Source organism: Temnothorax nylanderi, unplaced genomic scaffold (genome assembly GCF_030848795.1).
Source record: "Temnothorax nylanderi isolate EJ_2023f unplaced genomic scaffold, tnyl_v1.0 TNYL_tig0739_pilon, whole genome shotgun sequence".
Classification (NCBI taxonomy): domain Eukaryota; kingdom Metazoa; phylum Arthropoda; class Insecta; order Hymenoptera; family Formicidae; genus Temnothorax; species Temnothorax nylanderi.
In genome coordinates, this window is record NW_027249801.1 from 14,865 (window position 1) to 39,067 (window position 24,203).

At 35.0% G+C, this 24,203-nt stretch overlaps 3 long non-coding RNA genes across 5 annotated transcripts; all 3 read right to left on the reverse strand.

The window, feature by feature from the left end:
- Nucleotides 1–12,523: 12,523 nt before the first annotated feature.
- On the reverse strand, nt 12,524–14,223 carry LOC139785107 (uncharacterized). Its single transcript, XR_011721814.1, has 3 exons — nt 14,160–14,223; nt 13,938–14,071; nt 12,524–13,857 (listed from the first exon to the last, which is right to left on the reverse strand). It is a non-coding gene; the product is annotated as an uncharacterized lncRNA (long non-coding RNA).
- Nucleotides 14,224–14,298: 75 nt separating this feature from the next.
- Nucleotides 14,299–17,058, reverse strand: LOC139785106 (uncharacterized). Of its 3 annotated transcripts, none has more exons than XR_011721812.1 (3): nt 16,831–17,058; nt 15,454–16,064; nt 14,299–14,596 (listed from the first exon to the last, which is right to left on the reverse strand). It is a non-coding gene; the product is annotated as an uncharacterized lncRNA (long non-coding RNA). The 3 variants fall into 3 exon arrangements; XR_011721811.1 differs by having other exon boundaries at nt 15,454–16,139; XR_011721813.1 differs by lacking the exon at nt 16,831–17,058 and having other exon boundaries at nt 14,300–14,596; nt 15,454–15,612; nt 15,732–15,949.
- Nucleotides 17,059–23,116: 6,058 nt separating this feature from the next.
- LOC139785108 (uncharacterized) lies at nt 23,117–23,493 on the reverse strand. Its single transcript, XR_011721815.1, has 2 exons — nt 23,456–23,493; nt 23,117–23,353 (listed from the first exon to the last, which is right to left on the reverse strand). It is a non-coding gene; the product is annotated as an uncharacterized lncRNA (long non-coding RNA).
- Nucleotides 23,494–24,203: the final 710 nt, after the last annotated feature.

The following is a 24,203-nucleotide window of genomic DNA, read 5'->3' on the forward strand; positions in this document are numbered from 1 at the left end:
TAGATAAGTTAAAAAAAACTTTTAAAACGAGAATTAAAATAGTATCTATGCATAATAAAAATATAGTCACACCATCACACGGATGTGTTATCAACGAATCTACGTTTTTAAATTTAGAAGAATCAGATCTACTACAACGTGCTGCTTTCGTTTTAAGGAAAAAAATTCTTTCAATTAAAAAAAATTCTTTACCTGCTAACATAAGAACTACTGATTTAATTGCTGGAGAATGTGACATCCCGAACGAGCTTTCTGACTTTGTACGGACATTAATCTGTGGTTGTGATCGGCGAACCACAAAAAGCTCAGAATGTACACGAAAAGTTAATTCGTTATCGCAAGATTTAATTTATGCAGTTACCCACGACAAAATTAAAACATCAAAGCATATCACTCTAGGAATGACTTTAAAAAGTATTACAAGTAGTAGAAAGGTTATCGATATTATAAATAAGTATGGTCACTGTTGCAGTTATAATGTAATCGAAGAACTTGAGACGGAAGCAACATTTGCTTCTACTAGCAGGTCAAATATTTGTCCAGAAGATGTGAAATTGTCTCCACGTTTCTGTACAGCAGTTGCTTTCGATAATTTTGACAGATATGTTGAAACTTGCAGTGGTAAAGATACATTACACGATACTGTTGGCATCATATATCAGAACTTGGATGTAAGTGACGATGCTGATTTGGATGAAATTCATAACAGTAGCGACAGTGCAGCAGCTCCAATTTCTAAAAGGAGAAGAACTTTTGATGCTATTATTCCTGAATTATCATCGTACGCAAGGAAGCCTAAAGTTGTTGAAACTTTATTAGCAGTTGATGATGAATTACGTCAGGCAATTCCACATAATTTAAATTTTATTAAACAGTTGGATATTCTCTGGATGTTATCTCATGCTTTCAAAATATCAAATACACCAATGTGGGTAGGATTTAATAGTCAAATAGTACAAGACAATAGTTTGAAACAAATGATCTCTTATCTCACTCCAATTAACGTGTCGCCAACAAATATATCTGTCGTATATGAAACAATGTTTCAGAGTCAAAAAATCGCTGAGGAATGTGAACAAACTTACATGCAAATTACATACGATTTAGCGATTGCAAAAGTTGCTTTTCAAATTCAGGCGAGCGAGCAACCAAAATTCAATAACGTTTTCATCCATCTAGGTGCTTTTCATACTATGATGGCATATTTTAAAGCAATAGGCAAATTTATTGACAACTCTGGATTGACACACATAATGGTCGAAAGTGAACTGCTAGCGAGTGGCTCAGTAAATAGTTTCATAGGTGGAAAACACTTTAATAGGTGTAAGCGCCTGCATCCTTTGATGGCTTTGGGGCTCCAAATTTTACATTTTGAGGACTTTTTAGATCGAGAAAAAATAACTATTGAGGACGATTTACTCGTACAACTAAAAAACTTTCAAACACAAAAACTTTCGAGTAATGTCATTGAAAATACAGATCTTGCAGAATTATTATCAAAGTATTTATCATACCAAAACGCGACGTTAAATGGAGAATTTGGTAAAACCGCACAATTCTACATGATGTATGTCAACTTCATTAATTACTACTTGATCTTCAGCAGGAGCATTCGCACAGGAGACTTCGAACTTTATAAGTACATTATGCCAAAAATGTCGAATTTATTTTTTCTATTTAATCAAAGTAATTATGCACGTTGGCTAGTCAAATATCACGATAATTTGATACGCGTTGAACAGACACATCCAGGATTGCAAGATAATTTTAAAAATGGTTATTTTGGTATTAAAAGAACAAATAAGCCTTTTTCAAGACAGCCAGTAGACTTGACTCTGGAACAAACTATAAATGCTGATGCTGCAAGAAGATTGACAGGTGTTTTACAATTTACCAACTCTATATCTGCTCGTCAACGTTGGTCTAAAAGTCATAGTATCAGGTCAACAATTATATCTCGAGTGTATGAAGAATGTGGATTGAAAAAATCACAAGATATTACTTCGGATTTAGAAAAACATCAAATAAAAAAAATTCTATTCACCTGCAGAATTTCATAAACACTATTAGACGAAATTTGAACCCTTTTAATTCTGTAGATTTGGATAACGATCTTTTATGTAATATTGCTACAGGACGAGCAGCATCAGAATCAGTTTCTAATTTTCTTTTGAATGCTGAAAAAACCGGAAATGAATTACGAGAAACTTTCATTTCTGAATGTGCTTTATCAACTGATAGATTTGAAAAACCCATTAAACAAAATAAAATTTTTAATTTTTCTGCTTCTTGTGAAAAAAAAAAATAAAAATCAGCGATAAAGTACATGAAGTTCGATTGCAAAGAGATTTGTTTGGGCGTATGTTGGGTATATCAATGGAGCAAAATATTGACATTGCAAAAATTTTGTCATACCCTTTAACTCCTGTTCCGATGTCTCTGTGCCATTTAGATGGAACAATATGCAAAACTGAAAAATCTGCTTTGATGAAATCATTGGAAACTAAAATTGAAAGCGAACCACCACAAAATGTCGATATAGCAATACTTGATGGGTTTTTTATACTACATTGTATGAAAGAAATTCCAACAACATTCGGTAATATATCAAAAAAATTTTACAAATAGTCACAAGTTTTAAAGCGTCGAGAATAGATGTTGTTTTTGATCGATATTTCTCACCTTCAATAAAAGATCTTGAACGTTTGCTAAGAAATGGCTTGCAAGATCACGTGTATGTTATTTCTGGACCGGATCAAATAAGACCTACTGATTTCACGAAAGAACTTAGAAATAACAAATTTAAAGAAGCTCTTGTGACTTTCTTGATTACACATTGGACCAGTAATGAAATGATACCGTTTATTGGCACTAAAACAATAAATGTTAACTATGATAAATGCTACAATTATACAGTTCGGGATGAAAATGTTATTCAAACAATAAATTATGCACTTACATGTGAAAGCCACGAAGAAGCTGACACAAAGATTATTTATCATGTTTGTAATATTGATTATGATGCGAATGTTGTTATTAAATGCTCAGACACTGATATTCTTGTAATAATGCTGGGTAATATGGAACATGTTGGTACTAACTCACAAATTTGGATAGAAACTGGAGTTGCGAATTCTCATCGATATATTAATGTAACTCAATTATATGAAACTCTCGGAGATTTAGTATGCAAAGCTCTTCCTGGATTTCATGCTTTAACTGGCTGTGATTATAATCCAGCATTTTATCGAAAAGGAAAACTGCGACCTTTACAACTTCTATTACAATCAGAAGAATATCAACAAGCATTTTCAGACCTTGGCGACGTTTCGTATGAAAAAAATAAAGTCTTTGAAATTTTAGAAAAGTTTGTTTGCCACATGTACGGCATACGACACATTCATCAACTTAATGATGCTCGATTGGATTTATTTACAAAGAGTTACAGATTTACAAATATTAACGAACCATTTAAAAAAAAAATATTAAAAATTTAGATGCTGCAAGTTTACCACCATGTAAGTCTGAATTATGGCAACAACTTTTGAGAACTTACTATATAACCAATATTTGGAGAAACGCCCATTTAAAAATTCCAACAGAATTAGAAGCACATAATTGTGGATGGACTGAAAACGAATCCAAGTATGAATTCAAATGGTTTGAGGGAAAGCAATTACCATCATTCGTTAATGAAGTTGTATTGGAAACTGAAGATACCGAAGGTAAACATTCTCAATTACTTATAAAATTATTTACGATTATTAACTACATTATTTGTATAATGTTTTATATTTTATTTACAGATGAAAATATGGAAAGTGAGAGTCAAAGTGGCGACGAAGACAATGATGATAACATCGATCATGATGATGATGAAAATGAATCCAATAATAGCGATGACGGTGATGACTGCGAAGCACTTGATGATTTATATGAAGATTATAGCGAAACAGATGATTAAAAATTGTTTAACCATTTTTTGACTTAAATATAAAATAAAATTAAAATTTTCCATTTCTATAATAAAACATAAAAAGAATTTATTATTTTTATTAACAGAACATTTCAAATTTAAAACATATGTAAAAAAAGTTGAACATTTATATCCTACGATTTGTTTGTCGGAGTCTGTCAAGGTTTTAGAACCGAAATTTTTGTGTGCTCCTCCCCCGTAAAAAATGTTCGTAAATATTATTGTTATTAGCATAGAACATTTTAAATTTAATGCTCGAAAAATTTAAGTTATAAAATTAATTGTTGCTGCCGGCAATTTACAGTACATTCCATAGATACTGAGATTTTCGGCGACGTCTGGCACGGTGTTAGACCCGAGATTTTTGTCTGTCATTTCATATACAGATTATTAAACACGTATACAATAAGCAAAAAAATTTTTAGCCGTACACATATGACGTTTTTCATCCTCGATATTTTACAGCTAAGGGCGTACACCCCCGCTAAACGCACCACCGGCCAGCAGCCAGACTTGCGCTTTCTTGATTTGCAACATTGCCACAATCGTTTGAGGTTGAAAATTTCCTTAAACAAATGACGTTGGTATTTTCGTAGCCAGCTCTCGGTCTATAAGGCCGTAAGAAAATAGACCAATCACAGTCGATTATTCTCCTTGAGCTCGAAGAATAATCGAGTGTGATTGGTCTATTTTCTTACGGCCCTACGATTATGACTAAAACTTCGTTACGTGCAATGGCCTTAACGCACAAGCTTTGGCGTATCCTAATCTGTCAGGTCGGGGACTACGACCGTCGTATATCGCTACGCCATGTTATGTGCTTTGACCCTTAAGCTAGCCACACACACTTTCCGTAGAACGTAACAGTAGGATTTCGATCAATCGCGTTACTGTTATGTTACGAAAAAGTGTGTGTCTGGGGCCTTAAGCCCGAACTACATGTATCGTAATGTTCACCGTAGGCGATTGTAAAGAGCCACCGCACAAGACTCTCGTATGGTCACGTAGCGTAACTTAATGTGAGGCAACGCACAAGAAACGTATTGGTTACGGCCGTTATGGCGTTATGTGCGTTGACTCACGTTACGTTACGCTACGTGACCATACGAGTCTTGTGCGGTGGCTCTAAAGCGTTGTCTACAATGACAGCAGGAGTATACAGTAAGACGTAAGCAGTAAGTTATTGACTAATGGGATTTTTACAATTCAAGAATAATCGACTGTGATTGGTCAATAGCTTACTGCTTACGTCTTACTGCATACTTCTGCTGCCATTGTAGACGACGCTTAAAGCAGGGCACACACACTTTTCGTAAAACGTAACAGTAAGGTTTCGATCAATCGCGTTGCTCAATTCTTACTTCTACGGTTACAGACGGCCGAATCGAGCAACGCGAATGGTCGAAAACTTATTGTTACGTTCTACGAAAAGTAAGTGTGCCCTGCTTAACGCTCGTCGTAAGTACCAGATAAAATAACCAGAGTTGGGTTATTACGTCACATGCTGGAATCGTCTAATTAGGGCTGCGGTCCATTTGACGCTACAAATGCTTCGAAGCGTTCTTCTTCTCCTTCTTTCTTCATTGCGGTCCATTTGCCGCTACAAATGCTTCGAAGCGTTCTTCTTCTCCTTCTTTCTTCATTGAAAAAAAGGAGAAAAGGAATGCTTCAAAGCATTTGTAGCGTCAAGTGGACCGCGGCCTAGAACCTAGAAGTAGAGCTTGTGACGTTATAGTCATAACTCAACTCGAGTTGGCTTGAAACCCGACCCAGTCGAAAATATTAAGCTATAAAGCCAGCGGCACACGGAGCATGTTTTCCGGCTGGATTGCTTGCACAAATATCTCGTATCTGAGGTAGAGCGCCGCACGCTTTGTTTACGATTGTCAGGCTAAAATGTAAAAAACTATTTAAAAAACCCGAAGATAAAACATCGATAAATAATTCTAGATATCGTGACAAAATCACCTGCAAAACCCTGTCTCAATCGGAAGGGCGGTTCATTCAGAAGTACAGCCCTCTGAACTAGTGTAGCCAGTTCAGCAATAGAAAACGGACCTCATGTGTGCAATGTTGCTTGTGCGCAATAGTGTCATGTGTGCATTCGTCTCCTAATTTTTTATTTGTGCGCAATAGAGCTTGTAGGCAATCGATCTGTAGGCAATAATATTATGTGTGCAATGTTGCTTGTGTGCAATAGTATCTTGTGTGCAAACGTCCATTCTTCTCTTAATTTTTTAATTGTGCGCAATAGAGCTTGTAGGCAATCGATATGTAGGCAATAATATTATGTGTGCAATGCGGCTTGTGTGCAATAGTATCTTGTGTGCAAACGTCCATTCTTCTCTTAATTTTTTAATTGTGCGCAATAGTGCTTGTAGGCAATCGATCTGTAGGCAATAATATTATGTGTGCAATGCGGCTTGTGTGCAATAGTATCTTGTGTGCAAACGTCCATTCGTCTCTTAATTTTTTAATTGTGCGCAATAGTGCTTGTAGGCAATCTACTTGTAGGCAATAATTTTTGTGCGCAAACGAATTGTCGGCAAATGAGATGTTGGCAATCGACACTGTAGGCAATCGATTTGTAGGCAATTGGGACCCTCCCGTTTGATTGATTGAAGCATATCTTATAAGTATTTTAATATTATATAAATTAAATATTATATATGGAGAAATGATTGAACATGAAATTAAAATAAAAAAAATTAATAAATTATAAATTTTTAGGAGAAAAATTATGTAAAAGGGTATAATTTTTTGAAAGGTTAATAAAATAAATAAAATATTTCAAGTTAAATGCTTAGAAAGAATTGGAAGTCATAGATGAAAGGGGGGAATGAATGCTTAATTTTATAAATAATGCAAGAATTATTATAACATTAATATAATTATAATATATGAAAATATTATTTAGAATAATGCATATAATGATAGGGAAAGATGCTAAAATTTGAATAATAAAGTAAAAAAAATTAATTTTTTATTTTTTAGATTTATATTTATTAAGCAAATGAATAAAAAGTTAGTAATTTCTATAAAAAATCAAATTATAATGTAATCAAAAAATCTTAAGGATAAAATAGTAAAAATGAGTAAGTTTATAATGAAAAAATATTTAGAAAATAAGTTATATATTATAATAAAAATTTAATAATTAAATAAAATTAATTTAAAATATTAATATTAAGATAATTTTTATTATATTTTAATGTAGGAGGCATAAAAATTTTTGAAATTTTTTGTAATAGTTTGATTTAACAAAGCGAAAATATAACGCAATGAACATCGTTACGTAATAATCATTCGTAATTCATTTTCGTGTATATAATAATTTTCGTGTATATAATATGTAGCTGACCGCAATCTTTGACTCTATTCAAATTTTGTACAACACTTCATTTAGCATTGTATTAATCATTAAGTAGCTTTGAGTACATTTAGTAGCTTTTGTATATTCGTCAGTTTAATCCTTGAAGTTATTAAGACTTGCATGAATTTTTACCGCAAGTCCTCTTACATCTTTTATACGTCTTCTGTAAAATATATAAAAATATATCATAACTGAATTAACTCGCATATCTTGGTCTGTCTTTTTTTTCTCCATTGCTTAACTTCTATTCGCCTCCCGACTTGACGTATACGCTACTATACTCGTCCAAGACGTTATTTGCGACATTTACAAGCTCTCTGTCTTTCTCTTCAATCGCTCTAAAAAAAATGTGTCGTCTTGAAGTGATTGATCTCCCTAAAGGATTTAAAAGTTACGCTTTGCGAAGACATAAGATATACGTTAGCTGGAAAATCGATTCACAGCGGGATTAGAAAAAGACGGAATGTTATGCGGTCGGTTCTTCAACAGTATAACGGGTGAACGTTTCGCGACTAAGTTAATCCACTTGCATATCGGTCATTGCGATCTCGCTCTTGTACATACTTGACTCATCGTCATGAGACTAGCTCCATTGTTCGCGAAAATACTTTTCTCTTGTTCTCTCTTCTGCTACCCTAAGGCGCGCGCGCGCGCGCGTGTGTGTGTGTGTGTGTGTGTGTGTGTGTGTGTGTGTGTGTGTGTGTGTGTGTGTGGTGTGTGTGTGTGTGTGTGTGTCAAACGTTTGACCTATTATTAACAACTTCAGACACATTACATTTTTATTTTTAAGTAGTAATTTTTTTCTGTGGTATACATATGTACAGGGTGCTTCATGACGATACAGAGCGGTACGGCGGGTTGCCCATTCGAGCAGGGGCGCATGGTCGTTCACAATTGCGTTGACTTCGGTGCATCACCTATAACCACTCGCATATCTTTTTTACAATAAAATGGACTTTGTAGCGCCCGAAGTTGGCCCGAAAATGGACTTTGTAGCGCCATCGTTATTTATAACGATAAAAACGATTATCAGCGGATCTTATGTCTAACAACATTTATTTCAGATTATTAATATTTCATCATTAACATTAATAATTAATTCAATATACTGATGCTAATAAGCATCTTTATGTAAATAATGCTACTGAATCTCATTTAAATCTACAAGGAATTTATTACTGAAAAGTATTCATTAAATATTATGATAATTTGCCTTATATAAACTAACCGAGTAAGTAAGGAAACGATGAAAGTAGTGGTATTTCACCGGCGATGTTGCCATCTCCCACTTATGCTACACCTCTCATGTCTCCTTACAGTGCCAGACTAGAGTCAAGCTCAACAGGGTCTTCTTTCCCCGCTAATTTTTCCAAGCCCGTTCCCTTGGCAGTGGTTTCGCTAGATAGTAGATAGGGACAGTGGGAATCTCGTTAATCCTATTTATTAGCATCATATTTAAAATGTATATTTTATACTAATAAACCTCTTGTTTATGAGATTAAGAGTAAGATTTTTAAGATGCAGCAGCATCATTTATATCAAGAATTATATAATGCTCATTAGTATTGATATATTAAATTGATTATCAATTTAATAATAAATTATTTATTAATTAAACAAAATAAATATTGTAAGATTTGTTAATGGTGATTTCTGCCATTATTTAAACTTACATTGAATGAAATTTATTAGCCGACTTATAATTTAAATTTGCACACATATACTAATTGCTGACTTTTGTCCTGTGCATAAACATTGTGTGCAAAAAATAATTTAAATAATAAAATTATAATATATAATGATTATGATGGACTATGGTACGAGCTTTTTTCGTAAGAGAGAAGATGTCTTTCGTTTTCTTAATAAAATTTATTTCATAACCTGTATTGTCATCTCGACTTCTGTTTTAACGTTACTGCTACGGAAATCCGTCACAATTGTATTGCAACTTCGGGCGCTACAAAGTCCATTTTATTGTAAAAAAGATATGCGAGTGGTTATAGGTGATGCACCGAAGTCAACGCAATTGTGAACGACCATGCGCCCCTGCTCGAATGGGCAACCCGCCGTACCGCTCTGTATCGTCATGAAGCACCCTGTATAGCATTAACAAGGTGTACAACTAAAAACGTTACAGATTATTATTTTTAAAAAACTAAGCAAAATATTAAATTGTTGTTTTCTTTAGAAATAATAGTCCGTAACACCTTTAGCTTCACACCTTGTACATACTGTTTATAAGATTATAAGATATATTGTTTATAAGATTAAGATGCGTAACACTACAAAAAGGCGTGATATTCGTACAAAATTACCTTTTTTAAAAAAAGGTAAAAAAAGGCGCCAAGTACACGCATAGTAGTGTATATGTATTATGTTGTTACCTCGAAAAAAACAAAGTGGTAGTATAATACCTCCAAATAGCTTTACCCTGTACATACCGTTTATAAAATGCGTAATACTACAAAAAGGCGTGATATCCGTACAAAATTACCTTTCTTAAAAAAAAGGTAAAGAAAGGCGCCAAGTACACGTATAGTAGTGTATATGTTGTTACCTCGAAAAAAAAAAAGTGGTAGTATTATACCTCGAAAAAACCTAAGTAACAAGTGGTAGACGTACTCTTTGTATCTCGAAAAATCTCGAAAAAATCTAAGCAGTAGTATCTTTATTTCCAAAAAATTATAACCCAAGTGATACACATCACAAAATTATGTTACCTTATCAAAGAAGAATTGCGCTTCAAGTGATCTATTACAATTACAAAAAAAAATAATATTTCTTTAAATTACAGCGCCAATTACAGAGAGAACATATATATTGCCTCAAAAAATAATTGTTGCACTACTTTGAAAAATCTTTACATGGTGTCAATTAGAAAAAGAATGTATGATAACAATTTTATAAGATTAAAAAATTTTATTTAAATTTAACAAGGGAATACAAGATATTTAAATACAAAGTTTACATGTGTATTTTTTAGTGGTCACAAAGAATTACAGAGGAACAGTACAAAATAAAAATATTTTATTAAAATATTTAATCCAACGAGGGAATACAAGGTATTTAAATACAAAGTTTATATATGTATTTTTCAATAGAATAAAAGATTTAATCACAAAGAATTACAGAGATAGTACAAAATAAAAATATTTTATTAAAATACATAAATTTTTCTTGTAAAAAAACTTGGCGCTGCTAGACCTGGAAATTTTAAATAAATAAATAAACTTATCCTATACTTAATTATAAGCCGCATTATTCGCCGTCGTCACGCACACCCATATCACTCGCTCGCACATACATACGCACCACGCTGATAATCATTCTGTTACTCCCGTCGCATTCTTCTATGAATTATTTTTATTTATTGTTATCCTTATTTATTTAAAATTTCGAGGTCTAGCAGCGCCAAGTTTTTTTACAAGAAAAATTTATGTATTTTAATAAAATATTTTTATTTTGTACTATCTCTGTAATTCTTTGTGATTAAATCTTTTAATTGAAAAATACATATATAAACTTTGTATTTAAATACCTTGTATTCCCTCGTTGGATTAAATATTTTAATAAAATATTTTTATTTTGTACTGTTCCTCTGTAATTCTTTGTGACCACTAAAAAATACACATGTAAACTTTGTATTTAAATATCTTGTACTCCCTTGTTAAATTTAAATAAAATTTTTTAATCTTATAAAATTGTTATCATACATTCTTTTTCTAATTGACACCATGTAAAGATTTTTCAAAGTAGTGCAACAATTATTTTTTGAGGCAATATATACGTTCTCTCTGTAATTGGCGCTGTAATTTAAAGAGATATTATTTCTTTTTTGTAATTGTAATAGATCACTTGAAGCGCAACTCTTCTTTGATAAGGTAACATAATTTTGTGATGTGTATCACTTGGGTTATAATTTTTTGGAAATAAAGATACTACTGCTTAGATTTTTTCGAGATTTTTCGAGATACAGAGAGTACGTCTACCACTTGTTACTTAGGTTTTTTCGAGGTATAATACTACCACTTTCTTTTTTTTCGAGGTAACAACATATACACTACTATACGTGTACTTGGCGAATTTCTTTACCTTTTTTTTTAAGAAAGGTAATTTTGTACGGATATCACGCCTTTTTGTAGTATTACGCATTTTATAAACGGTATGTACAGGGTAAAGCTATTTGGAGGTATTATACTACCACTTTGTTTTTTTCGAGGTAACAACATAATACATATACACTACTATGCGTGTACTTGGCGCCTTTTTTTACCTTTTTTTAAAAAAGGTAATTTTGTACGAATATCACGCCTTTTTGTAGTGTTACGCATCTTAATCTTATAAACAATATATCTTATAATCTTATAAACAGTATGTACAAGGTGTGAAGCTAAAGGTGTTACGGACTATTATTTCTAAAGAAAACAACAATTTAATATTTTGCTTAGTTTTTTAAAAATAATAATCTGTAACGTTTTTAGTTGTACACCTTGTTAATGCTATACATATGTATACCACAGAAAAAAATTACTACTTAAAAATAAAAATGTAATGTGTCTGAAGTTGTTAATAATAGGTAAAACGTTTGACACACACACACACACACACACACACACACACACACACACACACACACACACACACACACACACACACACACACACACACACACACACACACACACACACACACACACACACACACACACACACGCGCGCGCGCGCGCGCGCGCGCGCGCGCCTTAGGGTAGCAGAAGAGAGAACAAGAGAAAAGTATTTTCGCGAACAATGGAGCTAGTCTCATGACGATGAGTCAAGTATGTACAAGAGCGAGATCGCAATGACCGATATGCAAGTGGATTAACCTAGTCGCGAAACGTTCACCCGTTATACTGTTGAAGAACCGACCGCATAACATTCCGTCTTTTTCTAATCCCGCTGTGAATCGATTTTCCAGCTAACGTATATCTTATGTCTTCGCAAAGCGTAACTTTTAAATCCTTTAGGGAGATCAATCACTTCAAGACGGCACATTTTTTTTAGAGCGATTGAAGAGAAAGACAGAGAGCTTGTAAATGTCGCAAATAACGTCTTGGACGAGTATAGTAGCGTATACGTCAAGTCGGGAGGCGAATAGAAGTTAAGCAATGGAGAAAAAAAAGACAGACCAAGATATGCGAGTTAATTCACTTATGATATATTTTTATATATTTTACAGAAGACGTATAAAAGATGTAAGAGGACTTGCGGTAAAAATTCATGCAAGTCTTAATAACTTCAAGGATTAAACTGACGAATATACAAAAGCTACTAAATGTACTCAAAGCTACTTAATGATTAATACAATGCTAAATGAAGTGTTGTACAAAATTTGAATAGAGTCAAAGATTGCGGTCAGCTACATATTATATACACGAAAATTATTATATACACGAAAATGAATTACGAATGATTATTACGTAACGATGTTCATTGCGTTATATTTTCGCTTTGTTAAAAAATTATAATAAATTATAATAAATTGAGTTAATCGCAGCGCGCGACAAAGTTATGTACGTGAGCACTGTGAGCGATTTAATGATTGTAACCTTACTTGTATACATTTCCTAGAAAAATATTTCTATATTATGTTTAACAACAATATTAAATATTAACATTTCATAACTGCCAAACGTTTCCAGTTGAGCGCAATTGCACGAGTTACGAATCATTTATAGACTCTTTTTCTCAGTTAACTAGTTTCTACTGCGTTGAAATCTTGCATAGAAAAAAATGTATTAGCATGTATTAGCATATCGCGCAAGAATCATCGATATCTAAGTAAACAATTAATCAAATATATACAGTATATATGCGTACATCTGGATTAATCCGAAAGCTTAGTCTCCATCTTTTGAAACATAAAATAATTTTATGCCACAACAGTGAAGTGCGGAATATTAAATAAAATGCGCCATTTAACAATAACTTCTAAGGTAACAAGTTTAATCTACGGTGACCTAAATTTAAACGTGAAAAGAAATTAAATTATTTCAATGAGTTCTCGAATCGTCCCCAATCAGAAATAGACATGAGTCACGTAGAAACGAATTTCCTAATTCGTCTGAGTTATTCGATACAATGTTCTAGTTTAAATGTGACACTACTTTGTAAAATGTTAAGTTTTATTGTTTTCTCTACTCTACGATCAATATAACAATCTTTATAAATTTCTTTCTAAATAAAAATATTGTACACAATCGGAAAACTATTTTACAACATGAGTAAAGAACGAAGTCAAAAAGCGAAATAATCAATTTTGACGCGATTAAAGGGGATCATCAATGGCGATTGTATTAAACTCTAGTCCATACTGACTAAGAATCGCGGATTATGCGTGAAAATTGTAGAGTTTCTTGACAACTCTTATGTACAGATGGATTCAAGTGTTTCTGGCTTCATTCATCTGGTCCCATGCCTACTTGTTCAGCATGTCCGTTCATTACCAGTTCTTCAGTAAGGGAAATTAGCTTTAAAAAATCAATTAATTTCAATTAATTTGCGCATCTGCAAAGAGATTCTCGAAGATTGGATAATAATAACTACTTACCTTATAATTTTGTATCATAAAATAAATATTTGCGTAAATATTAGTTTGAATGCGACCTTCAATCTGAGTTTGGGCAGCAACTCCCTTTGAGGAACAATTTTGTACCACATTGTAAGCTTCTGTCGACCATTTACCTGCAAAAGAGTAACATCAAAGTATAATTACATATCCAAAGATAAATAATTTTGAGTGTAGAGATGTATATATCTAAAATCTACTTACACGTAGGAGTTGATAATAATCTCGTTGATTGAAATGTGGCTTGGATCAGTCAACTCGCAAAGCTGTAATATAATAATAAATCGATTAGAATTTTCGGAAACATTACTTCATACGATTCTTTCACACGATGACGGTTAATGTTAATTTTCGATTACCTTATTATTACGTTTCGCGTGTTCTATACTTGTCGTCATGACGAAACATCTGACCGAGACATTGCGCTTCTTGGCTATCTCAATATATCTCTTTCTCGAAGCTGGATCAGGATTGGTATTGTCTATAACTATACTTTTTCCTTGATTCAAGTATTGTTGGACTGCAGCAATGCACTTCTGCCAGCTGCCTAAAGTGTCTCTGTTGACGTATCCGTATTCCTTCAGATAATTCTTTGCAAAATGCGATTTTCCGGAGTCTGGACTGCCGACCATAAGTACCACCTGTTAATGGATATCTATAAGCACGAGGAAAGAGCGGGCCTCTGTTCACATTTGACGTTCACGATGATATTCGTGTTATGCACGATGCTTCTGTCGAAACCGAGGAATCACATGCCGGAAAAATTTTACTAGGTATTTATCATTAAAAGAATAACTTTGTATAATTCTCTTTTATGTTATTTCTCATTAGATCATGGTACGAGAGAAACAAACACATTTTTCCAGCGAGTAGGTGGGAACCTTTTGATCCAACGAAAAGTTATGACAAGTATACAGTGTCGGATAAAAATAGGAAGAAAGATAAAATCTGATAAACTTAGATTCAACGAATTGTCCAATCTCGTTTAAAGAATTCAGATTCAAAGGACTGTAATTTAGTAGAGCTACATAATCGAGTAAATGAATTAAATATTATCACATAACTGAATGAATTTGAATCTAAATCCTTTAAACGAAATTGGACAATTCGTTGAATCTAAGTTTATCAGATTTTATCTTTCTTCCTATTTTTATCCGACACTGTATACTTGTCATAACTTTTCGTTGGATCAAAAGGTTCCCATCTACTCGCTGGAAAAATGTATTTGTTCCTCTCGTATCATGATCTAGTGAGAAATAACATAAAAGAGAATTATACAAAGTATTCTTTTAATGATAAATACCTAAGTAAAATTTTTCCGGCATGTAATTTCTCGGTTTCGACAGAAGCATCGTGCATAACACGAATATCATCGTGAACGTCAAATGTGAACAGAGGTTCGCTTTTTCCTCGTGCCTAATCGCAATATTACATACATTAAAATAACATGCCAACATTGTGATATTGCTTCATAAGTTTTATCACTTAGTATCTTTACCTTAGTTACAATAAAATCGTAAAACGTATAATGGTGCGGTAATATAAGAAAGATCCTCCTTGACATACATTAACTGATCTACCATTACTGTTTTAAGCTCGCTGAATTCACGCTTCGGAACTTCTAAACATCTCTGAAGAAGCTGATAGATAGAATTACCTGTATGTGAAAATTTAATTTATGCAGTAGAACATTATATATCACGCCAATGTTACTCCAAAAGTGACACTGGAGTATTTTAATAACTTAAAAATTCTCTAAATCACTGAGACATTCACCTTTCTTCATTATAACACTCCGACGATAGCCAGATCCATCCCAATAACTGAATGTGATCTCAATTTCTTCTTCCTTCAACGCGTTCTGCTTTCTAGCCCATTCTTGCCTCAATTCTTCCTTAAGTTTATTTTCCTCCTCCTTCCTTTCCCTATCTGGCAAGAAACTTGTATCTACATCTGGATTTTTCTTAATCTTCTTAATTGCGAGGCCATCAGATTGCTCATTTTCTGACTGCGGGGATTTTTCGGCATTGTCTTCATCTAGATTAAAAGACAAAGCTTGAATCTGTCTCTTCTGTTTGTTCTTTTCTTTTCCTGCTCTTTTTCACGTTCCTTGTATCAAAGCATGATATGTATGACTAGATGACATTCAGAGCACTGGGCGAAAATCACATAACATTCAGAGCACTGGGCAGAAATCACATGTGTATATATATATATATATATATATATATATATATATATATATGTTATATATGCGGTTTGCCGTGATTATATATATATATATATATATATATATATATATATATATATCACGGCAAACCGCATATATAACATCGTGTTATTTTTATTACATTTAGGAAAATTATTTCATATTAACTCAATAGACGTTAAACTTGCATACATAGGGAGCTTTCCAACAAGTGACACAAGCCGACACAAACGTCGTTCTATCTTTCTTTTTTGGCATTGAGTAACAAAGACAAAACGATACCTGTGTCGACTTGTGTCGCTTGCTGGAAAGCTCTCATAAGTGAATCTCGCGTTTTATGTAAAATTTTGTAAGAAATCGCCGAAATCGGTAATCTAACCTATACTACGTTTACGCGAACGTTACTTAATTCTGTAGTAACTTACGAACGATACGATAATTCCTCCGCATAAACGGGAGATTTTATAGTAACTACGATGATATCGTTCGTATAAGTTACTACAGAAGTAATACTCACGTAAACGTAAACTATTATTCTTTGACTTATCAAGAGTTGTAAACTATTATAATTCCTGTCACATGCACTTAGTCGCGTAAAAGAGTCACGGTGCGGTTTCGCTTCGCGTCTATAATAATAGGATAATTTCATGTAAATAAAACAATTACCTTGAATCAGAAAAAATATTAATCGTCGCGTCGCGTAAAGAGTCACGGTCGGTCTCGCTCCGCGCGTACTTGACGTGGGACACTATACCGTGTTATAGGTTATAACTGACTGTGACAGGTGACAGCGCGCTAAACGCACTGTCTGCACTGGTCTGCACTCGCGCAGTACACACACGTATACATATGTGCATATCGAAACTGGCGATACTAGCACCGCCCTGGTGTCGAAAAAGTGAAAGTGACGCGACTGAGAGCCAATGAAATGATGGCATGGCATGAGAGACGTCAGCGTTAGGAGGAGTATCTTAATTAAAAATTTTCACATTTGGACTTTGCGTCGCAATATCTCCGCTCGTAGGGCACGTAGCGGAAATATTATAAGAGAAACCCCCCCCCTAATTCGACCCCAAGCTATCGATTAAGCCTACTTAGAACTTGATCCGTTCACTCGTTATCGAGATCTCAACATCTCGAGTACTCGCAACTCGTCGCGTCGCGTAAAAAAGTCACGGTCGGTCTCGCTCCGCGTGTACTTGGCGCGAGACACTACCGTGTCTCTTGATTCTATTAAATATAATAATGAAAGTATTTTAAAATACATAATTTATTCTATCAAAATAATCCTTTTAAGTCAGGCATATCATTAATATATATGTATATATATAAATAAGAGATTAATAATTCTATAATTAGGGTATGAACCTAGTAGCTTTTTTAGCTTACTTATTTAATTTATATAGATTTTTAATTTAATAATTTGGTTTTAATTAAAATTATTATATAAATTTATATAATTATGATAAATAATTTATAAGAAAATTAAATAATTTTATTAGTATAATAAAAATAATTAATTATTATTTAATAATCATTTAAATAAAAAATTTAATTATTTTTGTGTAAAAAATTAAATTTTAGTTTAAGAAAAATATTTTATTTACATTAAAAAAATTTTGGAAATTAAATAGAACAAAAAATTTAAAAAAGAAACATTTATTTAGGCTAAAATTAACATAATGTATATATTATATATATGTATGTTTTTGGTTTAATAAATAGGTAGTTATATATAGAAAAACTTATAATAAAAATATAAAATAATTATAACGATCAAAAATTTTATATATAAAATCCGGTAAAATTCTTTTTTCTAAAATTAAAAAAGTTAATTTTGAAACTAAAAAAGTCAAAAATGGAACTAATTTCCGGGAAAATAGAATAAGAAATTGAATAATACATTAAAATAAAGATAATCATTATCTTATATCTTTTAAAAAATTTATATTTTTTTTATAATCATAGTTGTTGGCGAATCTTCGATCCGGGCGTAACTTCGGTTCGCCAATTGGAGTAAGATGCCGAGTCGACCCCGACAGGGATCCGACGTGCAGGAAATGAACACACGGAACTTTTGGTATAGAGCAAGCACAAAATATATTTGAGTAGTCAGTTTAATATTGTACAGTTATGGTAAACGCACTCATAAAGTGTGAGCGCGACACTCGGCGCGCACGTGATGTGATGATAATTTGGCGCGCTGATCATCCGCGACGCGAATATGTTTGGCTGATCGCGGAGGCGATGGCAATTCGGAAGCGCATTTTTAGCTTGCACTTATCGAAACGCCCTTGAGGCGTTATGATGCAGTCGCACTAGTTCGTAACACCGGGCGCGAGACTGTTCACAATTTGTCGTAGCGATCGAGACGATCGAACGTACAATGGCGAAGCGCGGCGCGACTTATACGCGATGTTTTACCGCTCGCGGTAGCGAGGGTGGATTGCTGCGGACGCACGATCGGCGCGAGACAATCAGCGGTGCTCGGAACGAGCAAGTGAGCCGTATGCACGACGGAATTTGCCCGCGTGAAACGGAAAATAGAACGGACGCACGGCGGTGTACCACCTCGTGTTCCGGAGTACGTGATACTACTGCCGGTCCCGGAGCTCTCGCGTTTCGGGAGCTTTCGGGCTCGTGACGGGCATCGACCAATCAGCCGTGTTTCCGTGATCATGCGATCACGGCATGACGGATCGATACACGTCGGGAAAACTTCGTGGTCAGGGTTGACGCGGGGAGCGGCGCGAAATCCCTTCGTTCTGAGGGCGTCTGACGGATGGCGTCACCGTACGGTATTGACCACGATCGCGACAGAAATTACGGAACAATAATTAATAAATTTCATTCAAATTTATTTGTAAATATTAAAATAGATATAAAAAATTAAATTTTTTATCGTTAGATTTAATAATTTTATTCAAAAATTTATTGAATATAAAATATTTTAATATAAATATAAATAAGATATTATTACCAAATATACTACATCATGGTCGGATCACGATGGAAATCCTCCATCCTGAACTGCAAAACCTATCCCGGTGCTGACTGCGGAACTGACCACCAGCTACTGGTAATGAAGTTCAGACTGCGTCTGAAAAACATCCGCCAACCACAGAAAGTAATAGCAATCAATGGTGCTAATAAGGAACTATTCCGACGAAAAGTCTAGCAAAAATTGGCCACCAACACAGCGGATATCATAAACACACAAGACCCGATCCAGGAATGGGAAGAACTCAAAAAGATTATTAAAACAGCTTCGGAATCAATTCAATGCAAAAACCGCCCGAATAGATCAACAAGTTCTGGATAACGCAACGCACCCTCGTCACTATCGAGGAACGGAAAGAATTAAAAAGGAAAGGACTAAAAACACAGACAGCAAGGGATACGTATAAAGCTCTATGCAGAAGAATACAAAGAGAATGCAGACAAGACAAAAACGAATACATAAAGGAAATCTGCAGAGAAATCGAAGAGCACCAAAACTCCAACGACACCCGCGATCTGTACAGGAAAGTTCGTGAACTAACACGAAAATTCACTCCGAGGACAGCGGCCATCGAGGACAAAAGCGACAAGATTCTATGGGAAAGCAAAGACATAGTAGAACGCTGGAGGCAGTACTGCGAAGAACTGTACAAAGAAGATACGGTAGCAGAAAACGGGGAACAAGCGATAAAGATGACAAACGAGCGGGAACCACCAATACTGAAAAGTGAAGTGGAAGAGGCCATAACGCATCTTAAACCAAATAAAGCACCCGGCTTGGACGAAGTGTCCGCCAAAAAGATAAAGCTGCTGGGAGACGAGGGCATCAGGATAATTCACGACATTTGCAATAAAGTCTGGCAATCGGGCCAGTGGCCTAAGGATTGGGCCAAATCTGCCGTAATACCCATCCATAAAAAGGGGTCCACACGAAAGTGCCAAAACTATCGCACAATATCTCTGATATCCCATGCCAGCAAGGTACTACTTAGAATAATCGACCGTAGATTGCAGCAGTATTTGTCTCACCAAATCCCTCCTGAACAAGCCGGATTCGTTAAAGGCAGAGGAACCAGAGATCAAATATTTAATATCCGCCAACTGATAGAAAAAGCACGCGAATTTAATACGCCTATGTTCCTGTGCTTCATAGACTACAAGAAAGCGTTCGACTGTGTAAGATGGAAAGACCTATGGAAAGTGCTAAGAGAGATGGGAGTCCCGGATCACTTAGTGACCCTGATAAGCAATCTGTACAAGGAGAGCGCGGCTGTCATTAAGCTGGAGAACAAAAAATCGAAACCCTTCAAAACACATAAAGGGGTGCGGCAGGGCTGCATATTGTCACCCAGGTTATTCAACATCTACGGCGAATATATAATGAGACGAGCCCTGGAAGGAAACAGCGGGGGAATAATAACACAGGCACACAAAAAAAAAGTGTCTTGGCCGAGACACTACACTAGTGTATTCCCATGTACTTTTTCCCGCTGAATCCGAATCCGAAGTCAGAATTGTCAGATTGGCTAAAATTTATGAGATAACCACAAAAAAATGCTCAAAAACACGAATTAAAGGGAAAAAAAATTGTTTTTTTGTGGTTATCTCATAAATTTTAGCCAATCTGACAATTCTGACTTCGGATTCGGATTTAGCGAGAAAAAGTACATGGGAATACACTAGTGTAGTGTCTCGGCCAAGACACTTTTTTTTTGTGTGTGCCTGGTGGCACAGGCACACAAAAAAAAAAGTGTCTTGGCCGAGACACTACACTAGTGTATTCCCATGTACTTTTTCCCGCTGAATCCGAATCCGAAGTCAGATTGGCTAAAATTTATGAGATAACCACAAAAAAATGCTCAAAAACACGAATTAAAGGCAAAAAAAAATTGTTTTATTGTGGTTATCTCATAAATTTTAGCCAATCTGACAATTCTGACTTCGGATTCGGATTCAGCGGGAAAAAGTACATGGGAATACACTAGTGTAGTGTCTCGGCCAAGACACTTTTTTTTTGTGTGTGCCTGGTGGCACAGGCACACAAAAAAAAAGTGTCTTGGCCGAAACACTACACTAGTGTATTCCCATGTACTTTTTCCCGCTGAATCCGAATCCGAAGTCAGATTGGCTAAAATTTATGAGATAACCACAAAAAAATGCTCAAAAACACGAATTAAAGGCAAAAAAATTGTTTTATTGTGGTTATCTCATAAATTTTAGCCAATCTGACAATTCTGACTTCGGATTCGGATTCAGCGGGAAAAAGTACATGGGAATACACTAGTGTAGTGTCTCGGCCAAGACACTTTTTTTTGTGTGTGCCTGTGTAATCAACGGCAAAAACTTGAATAATCTCCGTTACGCTGATGACACCACCCTAATAGCGAAAAACGAAGAGGAACTGACCAAAATGCTGGAATTAGTTACCAAGGAAAGCAATGAAGTAGGTCTACATATTAACCTGGAGAAGACCAAACTCATGGTGATTGACAGGGGCAACACGATACAACGGAACAATGTACGCCCAGACATGGAAACGGTCAATGAGTTCATCTACTTGGGATCCTTAATCTCCAACATAGGAGGAAGCGAAGCAGAGATAAGAAGACGTATAGCAATGTCGCGAACAGCCATGGCGAACCTCAGGAGAATATGGGAAGACAAACAAATAACGATAAACACAAAGATAGCCCTGGTGAGATCCCTGGTGTTCTCTATATTCTCAAACGGAGCGGAGACATGGACCATCAAGGCAGCGGACAGGCACCGCATAGATGCGTTTGAAATGTGGTGCTGGAGACGGATGCTGGGCATCCCTTGGACGGCAAGAAGAACGAACGTGTCAATTCTTAATGAGCTGAACATCACCGACCGACTGTCCACTATTTGCCGCAGACGAGTTCTCCAATACTTTGGTCACATCACACATGGAAACCTGGACAATCTTGAAAAACTGATTGTACAGGAGAAAGTTGAGGGGAAGAGACCAAGAGGCCGGTCTCCACACACACACACATCGCGTTGGCTGGATCAAATAAAGGATATCACAGGCCAACCACTACAAAAGAACCTCCGAGAAGCGGAAGACCGCCATTGTTGGAGACGGTGGTTCGCCACTGTACATGACCATAATGTCACGACTCTTCAGACATGAAGATACGACGAGAAAGAAAAAGATATTATTATATTAGTTAAAATTTAATTAAAATAATTAATATTAACAAAAATTTTATTTATAAAAATTTAATTTTTATTTAAAAGATTTATTATTTAATTAAAATATAAATAAATTTTTGAATATATTTTAAATTTTAAGTTTAAATAATTTAAAATTAAATAAATAATATTTATAATAATAAAATTTAATAAATTAAATAATAGTAAATTAATTAGATAATAATAATAAATATAGTGCCAGCAATTGCGGTTAAACTATGGTTATAAATAAATTTAATATTAATTATAAATTTTTAATTTAATTTAGTAAAAATAATTAAGAATAAGTTTTATTTGGCGAAATAAGTAAATTTTATGGTAATTATTAAAAATAAATTATAAAATTTAAAAAATTATTTTTAAAATTAGGATTAGATACCCTATTATTTTAATAAAATTAAATGTAATTAGAAATTAAATGATAGTAGACATTAAATTTAAATAATTCGACGGTATAATAAATAATTAGAGGAACTTGTTTAGTAAATGATAATCCACGATAAGAATTGCCTAATATTTTTTTATATATTGTTATTTAAATTATTTTAAAAGAATATAATTAATAAATTTAATATAATTTAAATTTAAATCAAAATGTAGGATTTTTAGGATTTGAAATGAGTTACAATTCAATTTAATAATAAATTTATATTTTAAATAATATAATGAAATTTGATTTAATAGTAAATAAGTAGGGGAGACCGGGGCTAAACCGCCAGTTTTTTTTCGGAGCCGATTTTTAACAACAAAATAAATAATTGAAGTTAAATGTGGTATACCACTGTAAAGAGTGAACCTTTAGCTACAAAATTTATTAAGGAAATTTTTATCTACGTCGCTTTGTTTAACCGGTATAGAGCAAAAACGACAACGGTGCAAAAATTGAAATCTCAAAAATGCCGGGGTTGAACCGCCACCCCCCCGGGGTTTATCCGCCACACTGCATTTTCAATACATATACGTACATGTAATCCTGAAAAATGATAGGATACATTTTAATAATTGTTTTTTAAGAGAAAAATATAAAAATTTATTAAAAATTTTTATGCAAAACATTAAAAAATAATTGTTTTACCTATTCCATAAAACAATTTAGGCACGTGAATACAGAGGTCAACCAAATCGTAAACTCCCCAACGGCACGTCACATTGTCAACGCGGGCAACCACGGGGAATACGCGTGACGGCGTTCCGGTGCCATAGGATCAGCGCGGACCCTCGAGCAACCTAACCAAGCCGCGTTTCTCGCGGGGGAGCGATAAATAGCGACAGGGGGGTTAGAAAAGCTCGCGGTGGAGCGCGACCATTTTACCGACTCGACGGCGTCCTCGCGCCGATTCCTCGACGCGCCGACGACGACGACGACGACGGCCATGACCACCACGACGACGACGGCCACGACCACCACGACGACGACGGCCACGACCACCACGACGACAACGGCCACGACCACCACGACGACGACGACGACGACGACGACGACGACGACGACGACGACGACGACGACGACGATGACCACCACCGACACCACCACCACTACAACGGCGGCGACAATGACGCCGAGACGATGCGGCGAACGCTGGACGATGCGGTCGCACGCGCGACTGTCACTGACACAACGACCAACAACGACGATTTACCGCGGCCGGGAGTCGGGACGATCTACAGCGCGCGCGGCATGTCAACTCTCGCGCGGAAATCGCGGGATCTCAGAGCCGTGCCGTGCCTCGCTGTACCTCGCCGACGTGCCGTGAGCGTAAGCGATCTCGAAAACAACGGTCCGCCATCTTTTCGGTCGGCCAAAACACCCAAAAACACCCGTT